Source organism: Atta colombica, unplaced genomic scaffold (assembly GCF_001594045.1).
Source record: "Atta colombica isolate Treedump-2 unplaced genomic scaffold, Acol1.0 scaffold12, whole genome shotgun sequence".
NCBI lineage: Eukaryota > Metazoa > Arthropoda > Insecta > Hymenoptera > Formicidae > Atta > Atta colombica.
In genome coordinates this window covers 3,775,738-3,781,957 of record NW_017259206.1, presented here as the reverse complement: position 1 = coordinate 3,781,957, position 6,220 = coordinate 3,775,738, and the positions used below count along the sequence as shown (strand labels likewise).

The following is a 6,220-nucleotide window of genomic DNA, read 5'->3' as shown; positions in this document are numbered from 1 at the left end:
CCCCCCCCCCCCCCCCCCGACTGGGTTAGCTCGGTGTGGGACGGGCAGAGCCGAGAGAGGGGAAGCGGTCGACTCTCCCGTTTCGGCCGTGCACTAGAACTTGACTCCTAAGCTTCGCAGTGGCGGCACAAGTTCTATCGGGCGGCTTCTTTCCGCTCGCTTCGTCCGTCCTTTTCTCTTTCCCGCCGTCGTCTGGTAATCTTTATCTTTCACTATCTCTCTTTCTGTCTTCCTCTGCCTTTTAGTTCCATCGGATTCTTTCATTCCTCTTCGTCCTTCGCCGCGGCATCCGAGAGACTCACTTGGCGAGACCTCGAGCGACGAGTTTGTATTTCCATCATCGTCAACGTCATCATCGACGGCGTCGTCGTCGTCGTCGTCGTCGTCGTCGTCGTCGTCGTCGTCGTCGTCGAGCACGTTTTTCATAGATTCGCAACGACCGGCGAGTTGCGGCGAACGAATGACTCGGCTCGTAAATCCATCGCGGATTCTCGGTAAAAGAGAGAGAGAGAGAAGGGGGGTGGAGGGGGGGGGGCACTTCACTTGAGTCTCGCTGCGGATTCCGTCGCGGCGGCTGTGATTTTTTTTCCTTTTTATCACCGCAATCGTCAGCTGGGTCTCTCCGTAGACGCGAGTCGTGTTCAATAAGTCATTAAGACCGTCTGTCGTTTACGATAATAACCATCGTCTAATGAGTCGCGTGCATACATATGGGATAGTGAAAGGAACCCGATAGTTCCGTCTTTCGATACTCTCAAAATTGCCTTGCGGTTATCGAAAAGAATGGAATATCCGCCTCTTACAGGAATTACACCTCGCACGACTCAACTCCGCTGTAAAATGTACGTGCCTTCGTATAAAATTGCAAGCTCTATATACTCCATATATTCCATTATCGAAAATTTTAATATCTTTTAAATTGTTCGCAAAAATAAAAGCCTCGTTCATCTCCACCTTCTCTCATCTGTCGGCTGAAATTTCGTTCGATCGCGATCGCGACCGCTCATCGGAATCAGCTTCCGCGATATCGGAGGAACCGCGCGATGCTCTTGCATTATAATTATCGATAAAGAATCCCGCAGCTGCCGAGACTGTCCGAGAGAAACGATCGACCGGAACATCGTTCGTTCATTCGCGTCTTTTCTCTCTCTCTCTCTCTCTCTCTCTCTCTCTCTCGCTCTCGTTCTCTCCCTCGTCCTCTCTCGTAGCGCGCAACAAAAGTGCAAGTGGAAGAAGCAGAGCGTTAGCCGCCGGGCGGGACTTTGTTGCACTCCATCCTCCCCTGGCCCCTCTTTTCGCTCCCCTCCTCGTCGGTTCGCCTCGTTCGCCGACTCCTCCTCGCGTCCTCTCGTCCTCGTCTCGCCCCTCCGCTCTCCTGGCCACTCTCCGCCCGTCCCAGTCTCTCCCCCTCTCGTCTCCCGAGACTGCACGCTCACATGCAACGAGAGCCAGACCGGCCGGCTGGCACTCAGTCGCCTTTAGCGCCGTGCATCTCCGAGTCAGTCAGTCAGTCAGTCATTGAGTCAGTCAGTCGGGTGAATCGGGTCGCTCGGGAACGCGCGAAAGGTATCATCGTTCTCTCCTTTCTCTCTCTCTCTCTCTCTCTCTTTTTCTCTCGTTCTCTTTCTCTCTCTCATGTACCGTATGTAACTACGGTTTACTCTCACCTCTCTCTTTCTCTCTCTCTCTTTCCTCTCATTCTTACCTTTCTCCTCGTTCACTCATTCCTTCACTGTGCCTCTTTCTTCTCCTCTTTCACTCGGAGCCTTCGCTCTCGTACTAGTGACCGGGTCGCGCGTCCGATGCGTCACGAATTCTCATCTCTTCTCTCTCTTTCTCCTTCTCTCTTCCCTCGTGCTCTCCTCCGAGTGCATCAGCCAGTGCGTGACGTTTACTTTCCGCGTTCTCGTGCGGCGCGACGACGCGGTGTCGGGAAAGGAAGAAACGCGCCGACTATTCCTCGGGATCGACGATCGGTTTCGTGTGACGAAATTCTCATCGGGGGTCTCAGGTGTCTCTGGCTCAAGATTAGAGGGCGAAGTGGATGTGTGCTTGTGTGTAATACGTATGGAAAAAGCGCAATGGTGTAGAAACCGCCCTATCGCCACTACTGACGGGAAAAACCTCACAGGAAGGGCGCGTGTTTATACATTCGCTCGCATTTCTCGACATTCGAGAAGACCTCGAGAAGCTAACTCGCTCTCTTTCTCTCGGTGCAGCGAACGCGATTTGTTGTTGCTCCGAGCGCGAGCGTGGCGGGACGAGGCGAGACGAGCGGATTGGCTTCAAAACTCGCGCGGACTCCGCGCGTCGCTTTGGCTTCTTACGCTGCCAAATCTTCGCGCTGGCTGGCCACGAACTCCTCGTTCGCTCGGACGTTGCACGTTTCGTGTTGCTTATTTTCGTCGCTGACGACACAGCGTGTATGCACGCCGCAAGGCGAAGGCTTCGTTAAGTTGGTTAACCCTTCTGTTGCTGCTGCACGCCAGAAAACTTTGCTGTGTGACACGGCAAGTAAATTCTTGATACTAAACTTGGCAGGGCGTTCTATGGAATATGCAGCTCTCTCGCTGTAATCATTGTTTGTATTTTTAAATTTTTTGCATCATTCTGTCGTTATTATGATTATTAGAATTTTATAAGTCAGGATTCTGTGAATGTCAACATTAGAAATTTATGAAACTATCAAACAGTGAAAGAATCTTTTCAGGTTTAATTAGAAATTTTTGAGAACTTGTAATTAACTATCTCAAGTAACTTATTTTCTCGAAATATTTAAAAAATTAGTATCTTTTCTTATTTTACACATTTGACATTTCATTTCTTTATATTTCTCATCACAGTTTTTCCTTTTTTTGCCAAGTTTAGAATCAAGAAACAATCGGTCAATTAGCGAAAATCTTTTTGATTAGATATTTTTCAAAAGATAATGGCATCCAGGCTCTAAGGAAAATAAATCGATAAAGTGTAATGCTTATGAGGCCCAGCATTAGATGTTTAAGTGTACATTCATTTTTATTCAATTAAGATTCACAAATGTTTTGATCCTCCGTTTTCTTCTTCAATATATAAATTATATGTTAACACTAATACATTAAATCAATTTTTAAAAACTTTTAGTTAACTGTTGCAGGTAACTTATTGCTTGTAATATTAGTAGAAATTTTCCTTGAAGTATTAGTTGTTCGAAATAAAAAACGAAAATGTAACGAGTGAAAAAAAAAACAGTTATTTATTTCCATTAATTAGATTTACTAAGAGAAATTTTTCGTTGCTGTTCATATCATTCTCATAAATCAAACTAATCTCTTTTTCTCTTCAATCTTAATCTTTTCTTCACTTCATAAATATTGCATAGCCAGTCATAAAATTGGAAATTATGGAAATCAGAGAATTGTCAGGGAAATTAAAGAAAAGTTAGAGAATTTTGCAAAATTTTTTTTGCAAATTTTCTGAACGATTAAAATACTTGGCTTTAAAAAAGTTTAATATAATATACGTACATCACATCACTATATGCATTTTAGTAATTTATATTGCTATGTTAAATTGATTCCCCACAAAATAACGATTTCCGAGTGAGAACGAAAATACAAAAAAAGTTTAAAATTATCGAAAGCCAGGGAAAATTATGAAATTTCGTCTGAAAATCAGGAAAAAGTTACAGAATTGTAGAAAATTGTGAGACAACCCTGGACGTCGCCTTTGCAATTCTTCTCAGGCGCAAGTTAATCCGTATTTAAAGGGTTACCGCCTCGCGTCCGACGCGTTACGATTATCGGAGGCACGAGGCGTCGTCGTAACGATCGATAAGCGCGCCCAGTCGCCACAGTGCAGTGCAGTGTGCCAATGGGTATCCCTGCACCGCTGCACCGCGGCCGTCGGCGATTCTGTTTACACACCGCAGTCGATTGCAGTGGCGGCGGCGACGGCGGCCGGGAGAGCGAGAGTGCATCCCGGCCGTCCTTCGGGAGGCGTTTTCGCGACCTTCCCGAATGATCGCGCGAAAGCTGTATTTCGACGGCGACGGAAGTCGGTGGTAGCGGGGGTGTTGGCGATGGTGATACCGCGGTGGTGGTGGCGGCGGTGGTGGCGACGGCGGTGACCGCCCTCGGCGGCATCGCGAGAGATCGATAAACGACGGCTTCAGCTGTACGGTGGCCTTGCCTGGGTCGACGGGCCGCGCGCGGTCAGCTTAACGCGAGAGACGGTGAACCCTTTTCTCTTTTTCTCTCTCTCTCTCTCTCTCTCTCTCTCTCTCTCTCTGTCTCGCTCTCTTTCTCGCTCTCTTTCTCTTTTCGATCATGGCACGTCCACGCGGAAGTAATCTCGAAATAATCCCGCGACTAAATTTAACGGCGGAACGATCGGCCAGTGGTCACGAAATTGTAGCAGCGATCCGCGGAGAGCAAGAAGCGTGAATGGAAACTGATCTGTTATTTGTCTACTCTCTAAATTCTTTAGAGTGGCACCTCTATGTAAAGAGTGAAACCTCACTCTTAAACATTGAAAATTCTACTCTTTTTCAAGAGTGACAGAATTTTCACTCTTTAGAGTAAGATTCTACTCCAAAGAATTTAGAGAGAGTCTGTACTCTTGCTTTAATCCTCGATTACGAGCAACGAGTTATTTCGATCCATATAATGTATTTTTTACTTTATATATCTTCGATATTTTTTATTAGAGGCAAGTAAAATTTGTCATAAGTTCGGCCAAAATAACCAGAATTTTTATTAAACTAAGACATTCATTTTTCTCGCTACTTTAAGTAGAGCACTGTAGAACTTACACTATAGAAATGTAACCATGAGCTTTCTTTACAAATAAATGAAGTTCTCGTGCAGGCTATGCATGAAAAAATAACGAATGATTTAACTGAAAATTATATTACAGTAGTTACTTAAATGTGTAATGAATGTGTATATTAAATTTTCATGAAAAATACATTAAATTTCATGTACATATACACAAATATATATTGTTAAAAATTTTATGAAATTTAATATATTTTTAAGTTACACAATTTGAACTTAATTTTATGACATTACAATAAATTTAATATATTTTTCACGAAAATTTATGAAATTTAATGTACTTTTTATATACATTAAATTTTATATACATTAAATTTTATGTACATTAAATTTCATAAATTTAATATACACGTTCATTACATTTAAGTAACTACTATAACTTAATTTTCATTTAAATCATTCATTATTTTTAATTTCGTTCATAATTTACATGTAAAGGAAGCTCGTTGTTACATTTCTAACAATATTTTTCAATTATAAATCAAATTTAATGTAATGTCATGAAATTAAGTTTAAATTTTATATAACTTAAAAATATTTTAAATTTCATGAGATTTTCAACAGGCATAGTTTTAACTGTAATTAATGTCTCTGAAAAGATGTAAGAAAAGAAACGCAGGAAAATGGAGCACTACTCGGAGTCTCCGCACTGCACTGCACTGCACTGCACTGCATTGCTGACAATCATCGCAGCCGCCGAGACACGTTCAGATCTTGCCATTAGCCTCGCGTTTATTTCGCCATGCCAAGAAGCATCCGCCGTCAGCCAGAAATGCGAGTTGTCACGTCGCGCTTTTGAACGCGCCTCAATGATCAGAGCGAGTGTCGTCACGTGCTATACTTGAACCCGTGCGGAGTAACGACAGGCGCAATGACTTCTCTAGTCGCGTATCGCGCGATTGAATACCCACGTGCTTCATGAAATTTTACACTTCGCTCGATGCCTCGTGCCTCGCGCATTAAATTCGACTCCGATCGAGAAGTTCAGTGGTTTACACCACTTACGTTCGTTTCTATCATTGTAAATTAACTTTAATTTTGATTTATTTTTCTCTATTTTTTTTTTCTCTAATTTTTAGAACTAAAAAGCAAATTAAATCGACACTAAAGTTACCGATCTGTATTGATAGAAATATATATTATTATGGTTGCATCTTCGTTTTTCTCTATTGAGATAATAAAAATAGAAAATATAGAAACTTATTTTCCAAGATAATCGAAAGTATCCAAAAGATTATTATATAATTTTTTTTTATAGTAAAACAGATAAAAATTGATTACTACTTGAAAATAAAGTTAGACAGATTTCAATAGATATGGAAATTGTATACTTACGAACACATTAGGAAATGTTGAATTATTTAAATTGGCATCGCTCCAAATTTATTAAGAAACACGCGATACAG

The 6,220-nt window shown here is 42.4% G+C and overlaps 1 protein-coding gene across 5 annotated transcripts in view; it reads left to right on the top strand.

The window, feature by feature from the left end:
• The window catches only part of LOC108694434 (retinoic acid receptor RXR), a 103,072-nt gene that overhangs the window by 30,530 nt on the left and 66,322 nt on the right, over positions 1-6,220 (top strand). The window contains exon 1 of one of the 5 annotated variants that reach the window (XM_018203926.1): positions 1,489-1,566. The exons of the other annotated variants lie outside the window; for them this stretch is intronic. The gene's annotated coding sequence lies outside the window, so the exon portion shown is untranslated. Of the gene's footprint in view, positions 1-1,488; positions 1,567-6,220 lie in introns of those variants that run through there. 5 annotated transcript variants of the gene reach the window in all.